This window comes from Protopterus annectens, chromosome 8.part0 (genome assembly GCF_019279795.1).
Source record: "Protopterus annectens isolate FY-2018-M chromosome 8.part0, PAN1.0, whole genome shotgun sequence".
Lineage (NCBI taxonomy): Eukaryota > Metazoa > Chordata > Ceratodontiformes > Protopteridae > Protopterus > Protopterus annectens.
Window position 1 is genome coordinate 252,771,266 of NC_056741.1, and position 23,079 is coordinate 252,794,344.

The window sequence follows — 23,079 nt, forward strand, 5'->3', positions numbered from 1 at the left end:
GTCTGGTACATGGCAACATTATCAAAGCCTTTAGTTTAATAAACTCAAGTCACACCAGTTACTCAACTGTTTTTTAAATTCCTGGAAATGGAGTCAAAGGAAAGCAGTATGAAACATAATACCTGCCTGCCACTAAGCCTCGATAATGATTTGATCTGGAATAGCATTTTTTAACATAAACCTTGTAATGCAAGATGCCTAGTTGCCTTGTTATAGAACATTGCCACGTATACTTTAAGTGATGTCAAGAGCTTGTGAAAGTCTGTTTCTATGGAAATATATCATGAATTAACTATAAAACAAATAAGCCATTTTCTTTTAACTATAAAACAAATAAGCCATTTTCTCTATAGGAAACAAGCAGAACAATTTGAAAAACAAAAACAGCTTGTACAGGTTTATAATTTACTTTATTTCTTTTGAAACTCAAAACATTAACCAAGGCTTCTATGGAGACAGAGATTCATCATTCTGAATGAATGTCCCCCTGCAAGAAATGTTTTTTTTTTCTTTTAAAATGGTTGCAGTTCTGTAATTTTCAATGCTATAACTTTTTAGTGGCTGTTTTTCTTTGCTATGAAGTTTTTTTTTTCAACTTTTAGGGTTAACCAAATGTGTTTTGATTATGCTTAGTTGACACGTACAGATAGACAGTCATACATATGCTAAAACCTCACTAGTTTGATATACCACAATGAAGACAGCTAGAAAACTGATTGCAAATGGTCAACAGTTGTGCTAGATCAACAATCCGTGGCTGAGAGAATATTCTCTTTTCCCAGGAATTGTATGAGCTCGAAGTTAGTATATACAATTAGCAAGGGGTATGTGGGCAAAGCCCCCCACATGGAGGGTGCAGTGGAGCTTGCCCACCTGCAAACGTAGCTATTTAGTTTTTTGCTAGTTGCATGCAACAAGGATAGTACAGTTGTGTACACTTACCACAAATGTAGATGTTGGAGTGTATTCACTGTTGCAGTCATTACATTTGGGTTATCTGCCGGTAGCCCTCAGTCGGCCTGATTAACAAAGTCTTGGATCCTGCATTGGTTGCTATCCCTTCTTCCATGACATCAGGTCGTCAGGGGTATAAAACATGCAGCCGACGCCATTACATCAGTTTTTCTTGCCCCAGATGTCAGGTGCCCGTGCCCCCCTAATGGGAAGCAATTAAATATAAAACTACAATGATATACCTCCAACAATAAAGCAAATACACCAAAAAGCTTTTAAGCATAGTAAAGGAAAGTAGAGGTATAACCAAAAAAAGTTATGGGGCTGGAGGGAGGGTAACCAGGACTACAACAGTGAATACACTCGAACATCTACATTTATGGTAAGTGTACACAAAGTACAGTTTTGTATAAATGTAGATGTCCGATAGGTATGCATCTGCAGTCATAACATATGGGTTGTCCTGCCTCAGGCAGCCCTTCGGTCGGCCGGATTCCAAAGTCTGGGTCTGGCCTCGGCTGATGTCGCACTTTCCCCGACGTCAGAGCTTCTGGGGTATAAAGGCATCAGCCGACGCCATTTTCCTCAGTGTTTCTTGCCCCAGATGCCAGGTGCCCTCTAGGAAGGCTAAATTTGGATAATGCTGAAAAGTTACAAACAGTAGCAAATTATATACATATATATATACAAACAAACAAACAAATACACCATAATAGATTCCCTCAGCTAGCTGAAAGAGGGGTAAGCACCCTAGGAATACCACAGAGGGGAAGGAGGGTGGGTAATCCTGACTGCAGATGCATACCTATCGGACATCTACATTTATGGTAGGTACAAAACTGTACTATGTCCTTCAAGGATGCATCTGCAGTCATAACATATGGGTAGAATACCATAGCCAAACTGGGGGAGGAGGTACTAAGAGAAGGATGGTGTAGTTAAGATCCCCTGCAGAACTGCAGTTGCAAACCCTGCTCGGGATCTGGAGTATAAAGGTAGATTGTAATGCTTGGCAAATGTATGCACAGAGCTCCAAGTAGCAGCTTCTAAAATGTCCTTGGTAGCCACCCCTCGTAGGAAAGCTGTAGTGGTGGCTGTGGCCCTTGTGGAATGAGGCCTGATATTTTCAGGAGCTGTCTTTCCATGAAAGGAGTAGCAAAAACGAATGCAATTTCCTATCCATTTTGAAATTGTCTGTTTGGAAATTGCTCTTCCTTGCACCCCAGTTGCATATGCTACAAAAAGTTGGTCAGTTTTTCTGTTGGTTTTAGTTCTGTCCAGATAGTAGAGTAGCTGTCTGTGTATATCCAAGGTGTGCAAAAGTTTTTCTCCTTTGTTCTGTGGGTTAGGGAAGAAAGTAGGCAAATGAATAGCTTGGTTCAAGGATACCCTGGATACCACCTTTGGCAAGAAAGTAGGATTGGTTCTCAGTGACACTCTATCCTGGTGGAAAATAAGAAAGGGCTGCACTGCCATTAATGCCTGTAACTCGGATACTCTTCTTGCTGAAGTGATTGCCAGAAGAAAAGCAGTTTTCCAAGATAAAAACTGTAGGTCTGCTGATGCTGCTGGTTCAAAAGGTGGTAGTGTCAATTTTTCCAGCACAAAATTGAGATCCCATGTAGGTAGAGGGGGTCTCCTTGGAGGTTTAACATTTTTGATCCCTCTCAAAAATTGTCTGAGCAGAGGGTGAGAGAAGATAGGTGGATCCGTATTGTATTCTGCTGAAATTGCTGAAGCATGAATCTTAATGGAAGAATAAGACAGGCCATTGTGGAACAATTCTGCTAAGTACTCTAGGATGTGTGCTAGGTTTGCCACTGTGACATCTGTGCCCTTTGATGTGCTCCAAATGAGAAATATCTTCCATTTAGCTGAGTATGTCTTCCTTGTGGAAGGTCTGCGAGCCTCCAGGATAATGTCCTTCACCCTCTGAGATAAAACAGTTTGGTTTGGTTTTAAGGAATTTTCCAAGCAGTTCGTTGCAATGTTTTTAAGTTTGGATGCAGGGTCTTGAAATTGTTCTGCGTTAGAAGAAGAGGCCATAGGGGAAGAGGCCATGAGTTCACCTGAGACATGCTTCTCAGTAGCGGATACCAGTGTTGTCTTGGCCAGTCCGGAGCTATTAGTATCACCTTTGGCTGTTCCTCCCTGATCTTCAGTAGAACCTTGTACATCAATGGGAGAGGTGGAAAGGCATATACTGTTAGGGCATTCCAGCTGAAAGAGAGAGAGTCCACCCTCCAGGCTTGTGGGTGGTATGTCTTTGAGCAGAATTTCTTCAGTTGGTGGTTGAGTGGGGAGGTGAACAGATCTATCTCTGGCATTCCCCATTTCTTTGTTATGAGTTTGAAGATGTCTGGATGCAGCATCCATTCGTGTGCATCCGTGGTAGTTCTGCTTAAGCTGTCTGCTAGTGAATTTTCTTTTCCTGGTACGAATTTGGCCTGTAGGTGGATATTGAGATTCAGGCATAGGTTCCACAGATTCATTGCCATCCGGCATAGAGGGTAGGAATGTGTGCCTCCTTGTTTGTTTATGTACCACATGACCGTGGTGTTGTCTGTCCTTATTAACAGATGTCCTTGCTGGAGGAATGGTTTGAATGCCTCGATTGCATGCCTCACTGCCAGCATTTCCTTTTGGTTTATGTGCATGCTTAGCTGCCCTTGAGGCCATAGGCCTTGGGTGCATTTGTCGTCCATGTGTGCTCCCCATCCTCGGTCTGAGGCATCCGTGGTGATGGTCTGCCTTGTTTTTGGTTTGTTGAAAGGCAACCCTCTGTTGGACTGGCAGGCCTGAGCCCACCACAGGAATTCCTTTTGAAGGCATGGAATGATTGGTATCATGGTTTCTAGACTGTGATTGTGTTGAGACCATACATTCCTTAGGTACCATTGCAATTTTCTCATATGCAGCCTGGCATGTGGAATCAAGATTATGCAGGATGCCATGTAACCCAGGGCCTGCAGGACTTTCCTTGCAGTAAGCTGAGTTTGTCTTGTCAAAATCATGAAATAATCTGGAAGTTGTTTTTGTTTTTCTTCTGTGAGAAAAGCCATCTGAGTGATTGTGTCCAGATCCGCACCCAAAAAGGTTATCCTTTGGGATGGCACTAGTCCTGACTTTTGGATGTTGACTGTGTATCCCAAGGCCTGTAGCAGGTGTATGACATAGGCCAAGTCCTTTAACAATTTTTTTCTTGTTGTCCGCTTGTATTAGGCAGTCGTCCAGGTATGGATAAATTTGAATTCCCTGAAGTCTGCAATGTGCAATTACTGATGCCAGGCATTTCGTGAATACTCTGGGCGCAGTAGATAAGCCAAAGGGCAATGCTGAGAATTGATAATGCTCTGATCCTGCAAGAAATCTGAGGTGTCTTCTGCAATCTGGTCGGATAGGGACGTGCAGGTATGCCTCCTTGAGATCTAGAGTCACCAGCCAAGACTCCTTGCCCAGCATGGGAAGAAGTTGCTGTAGGGTCAGCATTTTGAATTTTGGCACAATGAGATAAGTGTTGAGCGCGGACAGGTCGAGAATAGGCCTCCATTGGTTTTCTTTTCTTGGTACCAGGAATAATCTGGAGTAAAATCCTTGGCCTTGTTCTATAGATGGTACCCTTTCTATAGCTTTCATCTGAAGTAAATTGCTGATTTGTCTCAAAGCCTCTGCCTTCTGGTTTGGTGGAAGGTTTGGCATTCCGCTCCTTTTTGGCAAAGTGTGGAAGTAAAACCTGTATCCTTTGTCTATTGTTTGCAATGTCCATGTATCCTTTGTAATGCAATGCCAGTTTTTCGAGAATAAAGCCAGCTTTCTGCCCAAGGGAGCTTCCAGTTGATCCCTGGTAGGCGGAATCAGAGTCAAGTCATTGGGTCTGTCCTGTGGTAGTGGTTGTAGCTGCGGCACTACTCCTCTGGTTGGCAGGCTGCCACTGACGGCCCCTGTAGGCACCCTTTGATTGACCCCTGCCTCTAGGGCATCTGTTCCTGCCCCTCTGTGCTCTGGAGGTGTCTGGAAAGGACCAATTCTTTGTAGGCCAGTTTCTGCTGAACCTCGGAGGTTGGACCTGCAGGAATTCCTTTACTGTTTGCACAGATTTTGCTTTTTCTTCCACCTTCTTTAGAATCTCCTGTGCAGGGGAGCCAAATAAATTTTGTTTCTCCATTGGAGCATTGAGGAGTTTAGCCTTGACATGGTCTGGCAAAGATTGCTCCTTCAGCCAGGCATGCCTACAAATTACTGCCCCAGTCATAGCTGATCTAAATGAAGCCTCCAGTGCATCATAGCCACATTTTAAGAAATGATTACTGACCTGCTGAGAGTTGTGTACCAAATCCTGAAGGGGTTTACGGTCTAAAGGTTCAGGAGAAGAAAGCTTCTTATTCAGCTGATCTAACAAAAATTCTTGGTACTGTATCATATGGAATTGACAGTTTAATGCCCTGGCAGAAAGAGTAGCAGATGTATATACCTTTTTTCCCCATCTCTCTAATGCTGTAGACTCTCTGTCAGAGGGTAGGGGATTTTTGGCAGTAGCAGCTGCAACCCCTTTGGGGCCCTGAGAAATAGTTTCTGGGTCTGCAGCATGGGCTTTATACAGGTGGAAGTGAGAATCCAGGACCCTGTAATATCTGTCAGGTTTGGCAGGGGCCGGGGGAAGAGAATCAGGTGCAGTACTGACATCATTGTACACATCATCAATTACAGTTAGAACAGGTGGTATGGCTAAGGGCCTATGCTGGGGCAAATGCAAAAAGGTCCTTAATCTTTTTCTAGAATCAGAGAAATCCTGACCCTGCCATTGAAAGTGCTCCCTCATGGAGTGTAAAGTCTCCCCAAAGGAAAATTCTTCAGGTGGGGAGGCCGAAGGAATAGAATCTTCTGCATCTGAATCCTCATAAGGCGAGTAGGCCCCTTCCTGATGGTCTGACAAATCAGATCCATCCGTGGAGTAATCTGACGAGAGAGGTTCAGAAGGATCAGTCCTGGGCCTTTTGTCTGGAGGAGGTTGGGAGGCCCTGTCTGGGGGAGGTTGGGAACCCCTAATTAAGGATATAAGGTCCTCAGCAAGACTGAGGATCTGAGAACTGGAGGAAGGCCTCTGGAAAGTAGATTTGGCAGGCAAAATTTTTGAAAGTTTGGCAGCTTTTGCCCTGGAGAAGGCCTTAATAGACATAGAAGCTGGGGGCCTAGCTGCCCCACGTGCAGGGGTAGAAATGTCCAAAGGTATGGTGTCGGTCAATTCTTGAGCACTAGCTTCGGTAGGGAGTTCTGAAGCCGACTCAGCCGGGGCCTCTCTGGCCTCGGTGGTAGGAGGTATGGTTTCGGTAGTAGTAATAACCGTGGATTCGGTTTCAGCCGAAACAGAGACACTCGCGGTAGGCCTAGCTGTGGTTTCAGCCGAAACCGCGGGCCGCGAGTGTCGGTCCTTTTCCTTGCGTTTTTTGACCATATGCAAAGTCGGAGTCTCCGACGGCATTTTATAAGCAAAAGCGGTTCCAAAAAATTCCTCTGCAAACTCCGACCGACGTCTAAGAGTCCGTCGGTTGAAGGAGGCACAGGCTAAACAAGCTGATACGTCGTGGTCTGGGCCTAAGCAAGGAAGGCAGTAAGAATGGAAATCCTTATGAGGTATTTGTTTCCTACAAGTTAAACAATTATTTACTTTGTCTGACATCGGCTGAGGCAAGAAAGAGTCCCCAACGGGGTACTTAGCTTTTTTCGAAGTCTTCGGTAGCTGAAATCTCTGGATCTGACTGACCGGCACTTGCGAACAGCTTCTGCTTCGGGCACCGCGCGGCAAGAAAGACTAAGGAAAATGGCGTTGGCTGATGCCTTTATACCCCAGAAGCTCTGACGTCGGGGAAAGTGCGACATCAGCCGAGGCCAGACCCAGACTTTGGAATCCGGCCGACCGAAGGGCTGCCTGAGGCAGGACAACCCATATGTTATGACTGCAGATGCATCCTTGAAGGACATCTGTACTATGTTGTTCGTGTTTCATTGTTGTAGTCATTACATTTGGGTTGATTCCCAAAACTATGGATGGGGGGGAGGAATTTAAATAGCATTAGGACCAGCTATAAAGCCCTGCAAGACTGCAGTGGCAAAGCCAGCTCTGGATTTAGAGAAAATTGGCAAATGATAATGCTTGGTGAAAGTATGTACAGAACTCCAGGTAGCAGCCTCTAGGATGCCCCTGGTAGGGACACCTCTTAGAAAGGCTGTAGAGGTAGATGCAACCCTGGTGGAGTGAGGTCTGATCCCCTGGGGGATAGGTTTTCCATGGTGCTTATAGTAGAAATGAATGCAATGGCCTACCCATTTAGAAATGGTTTGCTTTGAAATAGCCTTCCCATCTGCCCCTGCAGCAAATGCCACCAGCAGTTGTTTAGATTTCCTTTGAGGTTTAGTCCTGTCCAAGTAGAATCTAAGTTAGCTCTGCACATCTAAGGAATGCAGTATCCATTCCCCTTTGTTCTGTGGATTGGGAAAGAAGGTTGGCAAATGAATGGACTGATTAAGAGACACACTGGATACCACCTTGGGCATGAAGGATGGACTGGTTCTGAGGGACACCCTGTCCGCATGAAAGATGATGAAAGGCTCCACTGCCATAAGGGCCTGTAATTCAGATACCCTTCTAGCTGAAGTGATTGCTAAAAGGAAAGCTGTTTTCCAAGAAAGAAATTTTAAGTCTGCAGTAGCAGCTGGCTCGAAAGGAGGTAGACAGTTTCTACAAAGCAAAGTTAAGGTCCCAGGCAGGGATTGGAGCTCTCCAGGTTGGTCTCAAATTTTTGGCCCCTCTGAGGAACTGCTTAAGCAGTGGATGACAGAAGAGGAGAGGTTCTGTGTTATAATGAGCTGAAATGGCTGAGGCATGGATTTTAATAGAGGAAAAAGACAGGCCCTTGTGAAGCATCTCAGTTAAGTATTGTAAAATCTGAGGTAAATTGGGCGCTGCTGTGCTCATCCCTTGAGATTGGTTCCAGGCACAGAATCTTTTCCATTTTTCAGCATAAGATTTTCTAGTACTGGGCCTCTTTGCCTCTAAAATTAAAATGATATCCACCACACTGCGCAGGAGGGGGTACCAGTGTTGGCGTGGCAAGTCTGGAGCAATCAAAGTCATCCTTGGTTTGTCCTGTTTAATTTTTAGTAGTACTTTGGAGAGCAGAGGTAGAGGGGGGAAGGCATAGACTGATAGGTTTTTCTAGCTGAAGGACAGAGCATCCACTTTTCAGTCTTGTTTGTTGGGAGTCCTTGTGCTAAATTTGTCCATTGGTAGTTCTGGGGAGAGGCAAATAGGTCTATATCCAAGCTCCCCCATTTGCTTGTCAACATGTTGAAAATTCTTGGTTTCATTTTCTACTCGTGTGGGTCCATGAATTTTCTGCTTAGTCCGTCTGCCAGTGTATTTAATTTTCCTAGCAGGAATTGAGCTTGTAGGTGCACTTGATAGCGCAAGGCTGTGTTCCACAATGCCATGGCTAGTCTGCAGAGGGGTTAAGAATGTGTACCCCCCTGCTTGTTTATGTACCACATAACAGTGGTGTTGTCCGTCTTTACCATTAGTTGTCCTGGAAGAATGTGGTCCTTGAAGGCTGTCAGAGCATTCTGTACAGCTAACATTTTTTTTTTGATTGATATGCAGGTGCATTTAACTTGGGTTCCATTTGCCCTGAATGCACTTCCCTGACAGGTGAGCCCCCCCCCCCCCCATGCATAGTCTGATGCATCTGTTGTTAAGGTTTGGGCGGCAGGGGGTGGTGTGAAAGGTAGTCCCTTGTTTTGGTGGCAGGCCTCTGCCCACCAAAGGAATTCTAGGCGTAGACAAGGTATGACAGGAATCATTGCTTCTAGATCCTGGGAATGTTGACACCATAGGCTTTCTAGATACCACTGTAGTTTCCTCATATGCAGTTTTTCATATGGAATAAGAAGAATGCAGGAGGCCATGAACCCCAAGGCTTGCAGTATTTGTCTTGCAGACAGCAGGGTTTCTGTGGCCACTTGTTTGAAGTAGGTTGTCAAATTAATTTGTTTCTCTGGCGTGAGGTAAGCTATCTGGGAAGTTGTACTCAGGCTTGCTCTCAGGAATATAATTTGTTGACAGGGTACCAGGTGAGATTTCTTTCCATTTATGGTGTACCCCAGACAGGTTCAGAACCCTTTGTACAAAGGCCAGATGATTCCAAAGTATGTCCTGGCTTTCTGCCTGAATTAGACAATCATCCAGGTATAGGTATATTTGAATATTTCTTTGCCTGCAAAATGCAATAAGTGGAGCTAGGCACTTTGTGAATACCCTGGGCACAGCAGATAAGCCAAAGGGCAGTGCAGAGAACTGATAGCGTGTGTAGCCTGCTTTGAAGCAAAGGTATCTTCTACAAGATTCCCTGATTGGGATGTGCAGGTATGCTTCTTTTAAATCTAGTGTTGCCAACCAGGCGTCTTTGCCTAGCATAGGAAGTAACGAGTGAAGAGTCAGCATCTTGAATTTTGGAATCTCCAAAAAGGTGTTTAGAGTAGACAGGTTCAGGATAGGATGCCATGAATTGTCTTTTCGGAGTACCAGGAAATGTCTCAAGTAGAAACCTTGTCCCTTTTCCTCTTCTGGTACCAACTGAATAGCCCCCATGCTTAAGAGAGGAAGTACTTGTGTTTGGGCCTCTGCCCAGTGGTTTGAGGGTAGGTCCGGCCATCAGTTTGGTGTTGGCAATGTGTGGAAGTGAAATCTGTATCCCTGGGACCCTATATTTAAAACCCATTTGTCCTGGGTAATGAGCTTCTAGTTTTTTGCATGAAGAGCAATCTTTCCCCCCAAAGGGGCAGTCTGTTGATAAGTGCTTGGAAATTTTAAAAGGAAGTCATTGAGACAGTTTACCATAGGAGGGAGTCTTATTACTCCCAGATTTGGAAGTAGAGGCCCCCCACTGCTTAGCCCTGTGTGTCCCCTGGGACTGAAACTTGGGGTTTCTGCTGTGTCTGGGTTTGGCTTGAGAAGACCTAGAAGGGGCTGGAAAGGACCATTTTTTGGAGGGTCAGTGCCTACTAAATCTAGGAGGCTGAACTTGTAAGAAATCTTTAACAGTTTGCATAGATTTAGCTTTATCTTCCATCTTTTTAAGAACTTCCTCAGCCTTATTGCCAAACAGGCGGTCCTGATTTAAGGGAGCATCCAACAATTTAGCTTTAACATGATCAGGTAAAGATTGCTCCTTAAGCCAAGCATGCCTTCTGAGCACAGATCCAGTAATAGCAGCCCTGCAAGAGGACTCTAATGAATCAAAACCACATTACAAAGTATGTTTTCCAACCTGTTCATCAGAATGCATTAAATCCTGTAATTCTTTATTTTCCACACAATCAGGAATCAACATAATTTTCTGTTTAACCAATCCAATAACATGTTGCTGATACTTTAACATATGAAACATCAGTTTAAAGCCCTAATGGCCAAGGTTGCAGAAGTGTAAACCTTCTTACCCCATTTATCCAGTGCCCTGGAGTCTCTACCAGAAGGGGTAGGATTTTTAGCAGTAAAAGCCTTAATGCCCTTGGGCCCCTGAGAAATAGTCTCTGGATCCGCAATAGGATTTTTAAAAAGGAACTTGTGTGACTCAGGGATCCTTTAGTATCTGTCAGGTTTTCTGGGAACAGGAGGCAAGGAATCAGGAGCCAAACTAGATTCCGAAAAAGCATCATCAACAATGTCTAGTACAGGAGGGATAGCTAATGACCTATGCTGAGGCAGGAGTAAGAAATCCCTGAGCCTCTTTTTTTGAATCAGAAAAATCCTGGCTTTCCCAGTGGAAATGCTCCCTTAGAGTATGTAAGCTTTCACCAAAAGAAAAATCCTCTGGAGGGGAAGCAGAGGGAATAGAGTCCTTTGTATCAGAATCCTCATAAGTAGATAAGGGCAAATCCAGATCATCAGAAGAATCAGAAAAAACAGAATCCTAGTCAGAAGATTCATAAACAACTTCAGTCCTAGGTCTCTTAGAAGGGGGGAGGGGGTTGGCTACCCTTGATTAGAGTTATTAGATTTTCAGCCATTCTTATCATTTGTCTTTTAGGCATAGAGGCCTCAGCATGTGGCCTGGGCGTCGTTTTTTAGGCATAGTTCCAGATTTAGGCTTAAGTGAAGAAGAAGGCCGTCGGTTTAATATGCAAGTCTGTAGGCCTGAATACACCCTCAGAAGCCGGTGCCTGCACAGCAGCTCCGGACCCATCCAAGGTAGACACATCCGTGGGTTCCATAGGTGAAGCATCTCGCGGCATACCGGACTCTGAATGAGTCTCAGTAGAGGCCTGCGAATCAGAAGTAGTGGGTATCAGGGGCTGCAAAAGCGCCTCACTGAGTACTGACGAACTGGCAACTGGCTTAGAAGAAGCATCATCAGCAGTTTTGGACCTCGGCGGCCTGTCTCTGTCTTTATCTTTTGAGTTTTTTCGGAATCCCAGTAGTCAGATGGCTAACCGATGACATTTCTGGATAATTAAACCGAGAAACAAAATATTTAGAGGCAAAAATATACTGACGACGGATAGTGTGCTGATTAAATAAAGCACAAAACCGACAGCAAGGTACGTCGTGGTCAGGGCCTAGGCAAGGAATACAGAATGAATGAAAATCTTTATGAGGTATTTGCTTTCCACAAGTAATTCAATTATTAACTTTTACTGACATTGGTAAGGAGCAAGAAAAAGTTTCACCAACGGGGTACTTAGCTTTAGTTGAAGACTTCGGTTCTGAAACTCGAAAACGGAAATTTCAGGAGTCGGCCGACCGGCACTTGCGAACTGCTTCTGTTTCGGGCACCGCACGGCAAGAAAGACTGATGTAATGGCATTGGCTGCATGTTTTACACCCCCTGACATCATGGAAGAAGGGACAGCAACCGATGCAGGACCCAAGACTTTGTTAATCAGGCTGACTGAGGGCTACCTGCAAGCAGATAACCCAAATGTAATGACTGCAACAGTGAAACATGAAGAACATTTTACTCGCACATGGATAGTTTAGTGTCTGTGTTTTCAGTGTCAACCATTTGTAGATGACTTTCTTGTTGTTGACACTGTAGTGTGCCAACCTAATGAAGTAGACCCATACATATATATATATATATATACATATATATATATATATATATATATATATATATATATATATATATATATATACCTGCCCAAACAAACTAAATATACACCTAGGTGATTATAACCCACCCACACCCCCCTAACTAAATATACCAATGCTGGGATTGCACTACAGTGGAGAAAAGGGCATGTTGGGCAAGTGTTTAATTACCCTGGGAAAGCTTTGGCATTCAGTTATGTCAGGTTACAGTATTTTCAGTCTCACTAAAATTAATGTCAGTGTTTTGATCTTTGTTTTTTTTAAAGTAGATCCATATATATATATATATATATATATATATATATATATATATATATATATACACATATACATATACACACACACAAAGACACACATATAAAATGTATACATATGTACACGTAGTCATACATGCAAACACACACAAATATAGATCTCCACTGATGTGCGAGCTTGGAGTTGGTATTTATAATTAGCAGGGGGTGTGGGGGGCACAGCCCCCACATGAGAGGTGAATGACACTATACCAAAAAGTTGTAATAGATCGCAGACAGTGCGGATAAGGGAATACATGTCAAGCAGAGTGCCTCTTTGGCCCTCTTCAAAAGGAACCTTGACGATTGTATGGGAGAAAGGAAATTCACCCAGGGGATCACATCAGTCGCCCTGCTAGACAGGGGTCCAGGGAAGCAAATAGTGTGGGAAGAAATAGCCAGGGAATTGTTATGGCTAGGCTTGTATAGGCCCTAGAGCTGATAGTCTAGTACCAACCTATGAACCTATTTCCCCACTTTAATGCAATCTCAGAGTTAGTATATATAACTAGCGGGGGTGCAGTGGGGCTTGACCCCTGCATAAATGCATCTGCTGTGCTTTTTGTGTGTGTGTGTTTTCTGTTGTGGTTCGGTATAGTGTTATTTGCAAAAGTGTTTTTCATGTAAACGCACTTTTGCTGAAGTGGACTCTGTCATCTAACATTCGATAACGTGTAATTTTGATGGATGGAAGTAGACCCAGAGATTATATATATGTATATATATATATATATATATATATATATATAGAGAGAGAGACAGAGAGAGAGAGATTATATATATATATATATATATATATACATACATATATATATATATATACACACACACACACACACACACACACACACACACACACACACACACACACATAAATACATATGTTTATATTTATTTATTTTATATGGCTGCAGTTTAGTCTGTTGAACACTGCATCTCTGTCAAACAAACCTGCTGTATTTTTACATTAAAACTCCATTTTTGCAAATGTGGAGACTGCTGAATTCATTTATGGTGAAGGGATGTGCTTTGGGTCAGAGTGAGTGTGGGGACACACTATCAAGCCATAACACATGCCCAACCTAACTAGTACATAAATGCACAACATGAAAGGTTTTCAGTTATCTATCCCTTACTCTTACCTAACTTGCAAGCATTCTGACACATACTCCTAAGCATAACACTGACATTTGCACTATATCTGAAAGATTAAGCACTAAAACACGCACGCATACCCTAACTTTACAAAATACTGCTTAATAAAAACAAAACTTAGCACTGGCCTGTACAGAATAAAAGGGGTTTTCTGATAACGAACAAGTAGTGCAAATGGTTACAGCAAAAGCAACTTTCAGGTAATATATCATTACATAGTTGAATGCTCCTCTCTGACTCACCACTCTGACAAGGAAATGAGGCTTCCAGCCTCCAAAACTTCCACTGGTGATTAAGACACCATACCTCTTAACCTGGAATCATTAAAAATCTGGACAAAGGCCCATGAAAATTAGGTACAACTGGCAAAAAATCAGGACAATGATTAAAGTACAGTTGTGTACACTTACCATAAATGTAGATGTTCAAGTGTATTCAGTGTTGCAGTCATTACATTTGGGTAATCTGCTGGCAGGTTGCCCTCAGTTGGCCTGAATTCCAAAGTCTTGGGTCCTGCATCAGTTGCTGTCTTCTCTTCCATGACGTCAGGTCATCAAGGGTATAAAACATGCAGCAGACACTATTTTCTTTAGTTTTTCTTTCTCCCGATGTCAGGTGCCCCCAAAAAGGTAGCAAAATTATACATAAAAATATATACATGCATCAACATAAATTTTACCTTCATCTACAAGCAAATACACCACATAGGTTGTAGAAGAAAGAGAAGGAAAGATAAACTCCAGAATGACAGGGGGATGGTGGGAGGGTAACCTGGACTGCAACAGTGAATACACTCGAACATCTACATTTATGGTAAGTGTACACAACTGTACTATGTTCTTCGTGTTTCACTGTTGCAGTCATTACATTTGGGTAGAATCCCAAAGCTATAGCCCCTGCAGAACTGCAGTGGCAAAGCCTGCCTTGGACTTAGAGTAGAGAGGCAAATGATAATGCTTTGTGAAGGTGTGAACAGAACTCCAAGTAGCAGCTTCTAGAATGTCTTTGTTTGGTACTCCTCTGAGAAAGGCTGCTGAAGTAGCAGCAGCTCTGGTGGAATGAGACCTAATGCCCTTGGGCACAGGTTTACCATGGTGTAGGTAGCAGAAACGGATTCATGGCTTATCCACTTTGAAACTGTCTGCTTTGAAATAGCCTTTCCTTCTGATCCTGCAGTACATGATACCAGTAACTGCTCAGTTTTTTTCTTAGAGCTTTAGTCATGCTCAAGTAGAATCTTAGCTGTCTGTGTACATCCAAGGAATGCAGAATTATCTCCCCCTTGTTCTGCGGATTTGGATAAAAGGTTGGCAGATGAATTTTTTGGTTAAGAGCCACACTGGAAACCACCTTAAGCATAAAAGTAGGATTTGTCCTCAGAGACACCCTGTCTGGGTAAAAAATTATAAAAGTCTCTACTGCCATGAGGGCCTGTAGCTCTGAAACTCTTCTTGCTGAAGTAATTGCTAGGAGCAGAGCTGTTTTCCATGATAAGAACTTTATATCAGCAGTAGCAGCTGGTTCAAATGGAGGCAGGGTGAGCTTTTCCAACACATAATTGAGGTCCCATGTAGGTAATGGTGATCTTCTAGGAGGCCTCATTTTTGGTTCCTCTAAAATACTGCTTTAGTAAAGGATGAGAAAAGATTGGTGGCTCTGTATTGTAATGAGCCGAAATGGCAGCGGCATGGATTTTAATTGATGAGAAAGACAGGCCTTTGTCAAGCATCTCAGTTAAGTATTGTAATATCTGAGGAATATTTGGTTCTGCTGTATCAGTTCCTTGTGCTTGATTCCAAGCACAAGTATCACTTCCATTTGTCAGCATAAGATTTGCTAGTACTAGGCCTTCTGGCTTCTAAAATGACATCCATCACAGCTTTACTGAGAGGTGTTGTTTGTATAACTACATGATCAGCCATGCTGCCAGGTTCAGTGTCGGTAGTGGATTGTGCAGGATCTGATTGTTTTGCTGGGACAGTAGTTGAGGTTTTTGAGGTAAGGTCAAAGCTGGGTATTGAGACAAGTTCCTTAGGATTGGGTACCAGTACTGGTGGGGCCAGTCCGGGGCAATTAGTATCATCTTTGGTTTCTCTTGTCTGACTTTTAGGAGGACCTTGGGGATAAGAGGCAGAGGAGGAAAGCAATAAACTGATAGGTTTTTCCAACTGAAGGATAGGGCGTCCACTTTCCATGCTTGTCTGTGATATGTCCTTGTGCAGAATCTTTTCAATTGAAAATTTTGAGGAGAGGCAAAAAGATCTATGTCTGGGCTCCCCCATTTCTCTGTTATCACGCTGAAGACTTGTGGGTTTAGTTTCCACTCGTGAGAATCCATAAGGTTTCTGCTTAAGTCTGCCAGTGCATTTTTTTACATGTATTTGGTAGGTCAAAGCTGTGCCCCACAGTGTCATGGCCAATCTGCAAAGGGGGTATGAGTGTGTGCCCCCTTGCTTGTTTATATACCACATGACTGTGGTGTTGTCCGTTTTTATCAGTAGTTATCCTGGATGAAGTAAGTCCTTGAAGGCTGTTAGGGCATTTTGAACAGCTAGCATCTCTTTCTGGTTGATGTGTAGATGCATTTGTTTTGGGGTCCATATGCCCTGAATGCAGCTTCCTGTCATGTGGGCCCCCCAGGCATAATCCGAGGCATCTGTTCTTAAGGTTTGGCTGGCAGGGGGGAGAGAGAAGGCCCATCCCATGTTTTGGTGACATGCCTTTGCCCACCATAGAAACTCCTGTTGTAGGCAGGGAATAAGAGGAATCATTGCTTCCAGACTGTGAGAATGTTGACTCCATACACTTTTCAGGTACCATTGAAGTTTCCTCATATGCAGTCTTGCATATGGAATCAGTAGGATGTAGGATGCCATGAAGCCTAGAGTCTGCAGAATTTGTCTTGCAGATAACTGGGTTTTTGATGCCATAAGTTTGAAGTAAGTAGTCAGTTGCCTTTGCTTGTCTGGCGTGAGGTAAGCCATCTGGGCAGTTGTATTCAAGCTTGCACCCAGGAATGTTATCTTTTGAGTGGGTACCAGTTGTGATTTCTTTTCGTTTATTGCGTACCCTAGGCATGTTAGAAGCCTTTTCACAAACGCCAGGTGTCAAAGAAGAATGTCCTTGTTCTCTGCTTGAATGTGACAGTCGTCTAAGTAAGGATATATTTGTATATTTCTTTGTCTGCAAAATGCAATTACTGGTGCCAGGCACTTTGTAAAGACCCTGGGCGCAGTAGATAAGCCAAAGGGTAGTGCAGACAATTGGTAATGCATTAAGCCAGCCTTGAATCTGAGCTATCTTCTGCACGACTGTCTTATTGGGACATGCAGGTATGCTTCTTTTAAGTCTAGTATCACCAGCCAAGCATTCTTGCCCAGCATGGGCAGAAGCTGCTGCAAAGTCAGCATCTTGAATTTTGAAATGTCCAGGTATGTGTTCAAAATCGATAAATCCAGTATTGGCCGCCAGGCCTTGTCCTTTCTGGGTACCAAGAACAGTCTTGAGTAAAAACTTTGTCCTTTTTCCTGTTCTGGTACTGGCTGAATGGCCCCCATATCCATAAGGGACGTAACATGTTTTTGTGCCTCTGCCCATTGATTTTTTGGCAGATCTGGCCAACCATTTGCCATTGGCAGAGTGTGGAAATGGAATCTGTATCCCTGTGATACTATGTTTAGTACCCACTTGTGCTGGGTTATTAACCGCCAATTCTGAGCAAAAAGTGCTAACTTTCCCCCTATGGGTGCTGCCAAAAGACAAGTGCTTGGTATAGGCAGAGGGAAGTCATCGGAATTGTTTTCTGTAGGTTTGCGCTTTATCTTCTCCAGATTTGGAGGTAGAAGCGCCCCATTGCTTTGACCTGTATGAATCTTGTGCCTGGTATCTGGAACCCTTTGGGAGTCTGGATTTGCCCCTTTGAGCTCTGTCTGACACAGGAAAGGACCAATTTTTTGTAGGCCAGAGTCTACTGAATCTTGGTGGCTGCACTTGTAAGAAGTCTTTAACCGTTTGCATCGACTTAGCTTTGTCTTCCATTTTCTTTAAAACCTCTTCTGCCTTAATACCAAACAGAGAATCATGCTGTAAAGGTGCATCTAGCAATTTAGCTTTAACATGGTCAGCCAAATTTTGTTCCTTTAACCAGGCATGCCTTCTAATCACAGATCCAGTAACTGCGGCCCTGCAGGAGGTCTCTAAGGAATCAAAACCACATTGCAAAGTATGCTTTCCAACTTGTTCAGCTGCATGCAAAAAGTCCTGCAATTCTTTATTTTCTGCACATTCTAAAATCAACATAATTTTCTGTTTCAGCAATCCCATAATATGTTGTTGGTACTTTAGCATACAAAATTGACAGTTTAAGGGCCCGATTGCCAAGGTTGCAGATGTATAAACCTTTTTTCCCCATCTGTCTAGTGCCCTTGAATCTCTGTCAGAGGGGGTAGGATTTTTGCTGTTGATGCCTTAAATCCCTTTGGACCCTGTGAAATAGTTTCAGGGTCAGCAGCAGGGTTTCTAAATAAAAATGTATGTGAGTCAGGGACCCTGTAGTATCTGTCAGGCTTACTGGGAGCCGGAGGTAAGGAGTCAGGGGTCAAGCTTGACTCCAAAAACACATCATCCACAATGTCTAAAACAGGGGGAATGGCTAAAGGCTTGTGCTGAGGGAGAAGAAGGAAATCCCGGAGCCTCTTTTTAGATTCTGAGAAGTCTCGACTCTCCCAGTGAAAATGCTCTTTCAAAGTATGCAAGGTTTCTCCAAATGAATAATCCTCAGGAGGAGATGCAGATGGAGTAGACTCCTCGGCATCAGAATCCTCATAATGAGGTATAGATAATTCCTGGTCAGAAGAGGAATCAGAAGAAATAGAAACCTGATCTGAAGATTCGTAATCAGTGTCTTGCCTAGGCCTCTTTTCTGGAGGGGGATGGTTACCTCTGATCAAGGTAATAAGGTCTTCAGCCATTTTGATCATTTGCTTTTTAGGCATAGAGGCCTGTGCACGTGGCTCATGCGTCATTTTTTTAGTTTTAGAAGTTGCTTTTGTCTTTGTTTTTGCAGCTGTTGTCGGTTTGATATACAAATGTTGAGGTCTGAATACACCCGCAGAAGTCGGTGCCTGCTCAGCGGCTCTGGACCCATCCAAGGGAGATACATCCGTCTGCCCAATACCCTGAGTATCTAGCGACATGCCGGACTCCACATGGGTGTCGGTAGATGCCTGCGACTCGAAGGTAGTGGGTATCAGGGGCTGCGAAAGCACCTCACTGAGTACTGGCAAATCGGCGACTGGCTTAGGGGAAGCTTTGTCATCAGTTTTGGATCTCGACTGCCTTTCTCGGTCCTTTTCCTTGCGTTTTTTATGTACTCCAGTAGTCGGATTACTATCAGACAACATTTCTGGGTAGTTAAATCCGTTTTCAAAATACTTTGATGCAAAAATATACCAACGCTTTATAGTGCGTTGGTTAACTCTAGCACAAAACCAATAGCCAGGCATGTTGTGATCAGGGCCTAGGCAAGGAATACAGCATAAATGGAAATCCTTATGAGGTACTTGCTTCCCACAAGCAATGCAATTATTAACTTTTTCTGACATTGGCAAAAGGCAAGAAAAAAGTTTCCCCAATGGGGTACTTAGCTTTAGTGAAGACTTCGGATCTGAAACTCAAACTCAAATATTTCAGTAGTCAGCCGACCAACACTTGCGAAATGCTTCTGCTTCGGGCACCGTGCGGCAAGAAAGACTAAAGAAAATGGTGTCGACTGCATGTTTTATACCCCTGATGACCTGACGTCATGGAAGAGAAGACAGCAACAAGCGCAGGACCCAAGACTTTGGAATTCAGGCTGACTGAGGGCAACCTGCCAGCAGATTACCCAAATGTAATGACTGCAACAGTAAAACACGAAGAACATCATAAAATTTGCATACATAATCTTGTAGCCCCCACTCACTCTAACAGAACTGTGGGGTACCAACATGAAGATTGAAGTCACTAAATAATAGTAAATAATGGCAAACATTTGAATTTCAGACTTCATATCCCTCAGAAAATACATAATACTGCAAAACCTGTTATTCTAGCAACTATCTGAGTTTACAGGAGCAATATGTAAAATCTGTCCTTGTTTTTAGGCCTTTGTCCCATTATTTTTGGTTTTGTCCAGATTTCTTTCTCTGAGAGATCGAGAGGTATGAGGAGTAAAAGAAAAAAGTTTTGACTGACACTGCGACCTTCAATGGTTTTACTCTGCTTGGGGAGTCATTTTGGAGATAAGGAATTACAGTATTTAAGTTTAAGAAAGAAAAGGAAAGCCGGGTAGTACAAACAGATGTTGCCATATCTGGTTTCATGTTACATAGCATGAAGACTACAGAAAGGGCTGCTCTCTAAATGCAAAATCAAAAGGGACCACAGTAAAAGGTTTCCCACTGGTCTTGTACAAACGGATCTGACATTAGTTTCCAGAATGGAGGTAAAACAGCCACTGCAATTACCATAGGAGTCAGTTAATTTATTTTTCCCGGTGTAATAAACTAAAGAGAATTACATGAAGCATTTTTTTTCTGCTTTTTTCTGAATGACTGGGGTGGGAGAGCTGTAACTGTGTATGCCTAGTTCCTTAAATCCGCACATCTACAGCTAACCTTTCATGTGTTGCGAAGGCTATATAATCCAAGTTTGCACTGCTGGTTGTTGATCTCTGGGGGATGTTGCTGGGACAGATGACAAAACACTGGTGTGCACAGCTCCTGTAAGACATTATTCTTGTTTTCAGCCTAGATTTAACAGTAATCTTTAGACTGTGGAAGAAGCTGCAGATTTGTTTCCCACTTTGAAAAATGTAGTATATCTGCACTCATCCTGATTTTAACTCGGCACTTTCCTTTGCCCATCAGGAATGCTGTAACAAAATGCAAACAACAAGTTTCAGTCCTGTTCCCATGTAGTTTGCAAGGTGTGTGAATATTCACTTCAGCCGTTTTCCCAAGCCAAAACTTTATTTCTAATTAACGAAGTTTTCCCTGATGGATTGTTTCCTATAAGAGGATAAGAAAAGACTTGCAGCAGTACCCCGGAAAAATTTATTTTTTCCCCTAGCTTCTGGGTTTCTCTTGGTTTTAATATACGAGGTTCTTTAGATGCCACTGGCTACGTATACACAGTCCTGTATTTTCCAATGTAGTACTACCTACCTGCATAGAGATTCTCATTCCATCCTAGTAGATATCAGACATAACTCAAAACAAACACCATGCGCACGCACACACTCTATCTCACACACACACACACACACACACACACACACACACACACACACGCACATGATGCCCTATAGATGACAACCCTACTTACGAATGGCAAAACATTGCTGCAAGAATCTTGGGAGAGGGTCTATCCTTAGGATATTTTGTAAACAGGAGACTTTTGTATAATCAGACCTTTTTTAACTAATTTTGTTAAGGAAGTGTAGTCTGTGTTTCCCTACATAGTATAATATGGAGAACTTTTATGTAATAAAAATGAAAACCTGTACTTGCTGGGGGGGGGGGGCGGGGGTTATAGCTGTACAATGGTAACAATGCTTTAACAGTGTGCTTTATATGTTCCTGTACGTACCTTCTAAGACTTTCTGAAATGAGACACTTGTGAACTGCTTACATGTAGTTTCCTGACAAGGCGTCTGATTAGTTTGTAAACACTTTCTCCCACATAGCCTTCTCTTTCACCATGAAGTGTTCATTTCTTCACTGCTGCTACCTTATGTTTCACTTACTTAGCTGAGATACTTTTGCAAATATTCAGTGAGCTGAAACCTGAGATTCAAAGTAGAACACTGGCTTGCTTAAAACCTTAAGCAGTAGTAACCAATGTCTGAGAGAGTGTGTACACTTAAGACATTTAGACAGAACTGTCTTTGAGTTTGACAGGCAGTTAGGCACTGCCTCACAAAGCTGATGTCATCACACATGCCCCTGCAAGCTGATGATGTTGCAGGACATGCTGATGATGCACGATGACATCAGCCATAACTTAAAATTGTAAATAAATATAAAAAAAATCATGAACTGAATGGGCCACTAGGAAATTCATGACACCACATTATTTTGTCCTCAATACCGAGGAATTTGGTACAATTGAGAGGTATGTTAGACACTTGCGGAACAGACTTCCCAATGGGTGGTGCACATTTCTCTTTGTTGAGCCTTCCATACCCCCACACCCCCCAGGCTTCACGTGTCCTCTTGACTTGTTTTGACTTCTGCATCTTCTCTGTGCCCGTGCCTTACATAGACACCTGCTTCCCTCTGTGCCTAATTACCTTAACTAACAGGCATTCTCTCAGAATGGCCAGACACCCAGAACACCCTGCTATACCCAACACCCATTATTACATGCCTAACTCCAAAATGAAACTATTGCTTGGTTAGTGTGTACCTAGTAGACCTGTTTCCTCTCTCAACACCAATGGAGCCATTACATTATACTGGAAGATATATATATATATATATATATATATATATAGACACACACACACACACACACATACATACTACATACTATATTTACTGTATATGGAAGGGTGGCATGAGTCGGTCTGTTGTAAAACTGCTGTTACTGCGGCTTCTGTAAGACTGTATTTCAACTAGTTTCAATGCAATGCTTTTTTCAAAGAAAATTCTGCTGAAAATGTTTTAGTTACTCTATACTGAAGGCTAGAACAGCAGGGTAACTTAATAAAACTCTAAAAGTATTTACTGTGTGTCAAGGCAAAAAATGATCAATGTCCTAATCAAGTCAAAAAGGAAAGTGTGCACCAACCCTGAACCTACTGTATCACTTTGCTGCATCACCCAAAACAGGTAAAAAATCTGAATTATCATCTAACCTAGATAGATAAAAGGTTTGATATTTACTTGTAAAATCTAGGACACATGAATGAAAAATCCACCAGAATATGACAATGCCTACAGTTGTCACAGGATATGATAAGGACGGACTGTGGCAACAGAAGGAGGAAGCACTGAACTGTGTTCATTTATGAGACAAATAAAATGGATGTTTCAGATGTCTTAAGAATACAATGAACAATTTAATATTATAAACTGAACTACATGTACAGCACAAAGGATATGTCCACACAATTACCAATGTACTGTTTGAGAAACACACACACAAGCTACAAACATCTTTGAATAGAACGCCATGTTTACAATATTTTCTCATCCCAACAAAAATAATGGCTTTCAAAACAATCTGAATAAAGATCCTTAAATTAATCATATTCCTAGAATTTATTTTCTGATGAAGATTTTTCCTCTATTAGTGCTTTTTGCTCCCAGCTGCCTGTGGAGCATCAGCTTTCCCTGTCATCCCAGTGAAGTCTGTCTTTGGGAGGAGCCAACACCCAGGCAGTCACCAGGTTATTTATATGGCCATATGCCTAAATTCCTTTGGGGCTCCTTAAATAGTTGGAACTCTCAAAATGCAGGCTCATTTAAAATGCCCAATTCCACTCATGTC

General features: G+C 42.8%; 1 protein-coding gene across 3 annotated transcripts in view; it reads right to left on the reverse strand.

The window, feature by feature from the left end:
- CREB3L4 (cAMP responsive element binding protein 3 like 4) overlaps positions 1–23,079 on the reverse strand; it is a 467,239-nt gene that overhangs the window by 35,162 nt on the left and 408,998 nt on the right. The window lies entirely within an intron of this gene.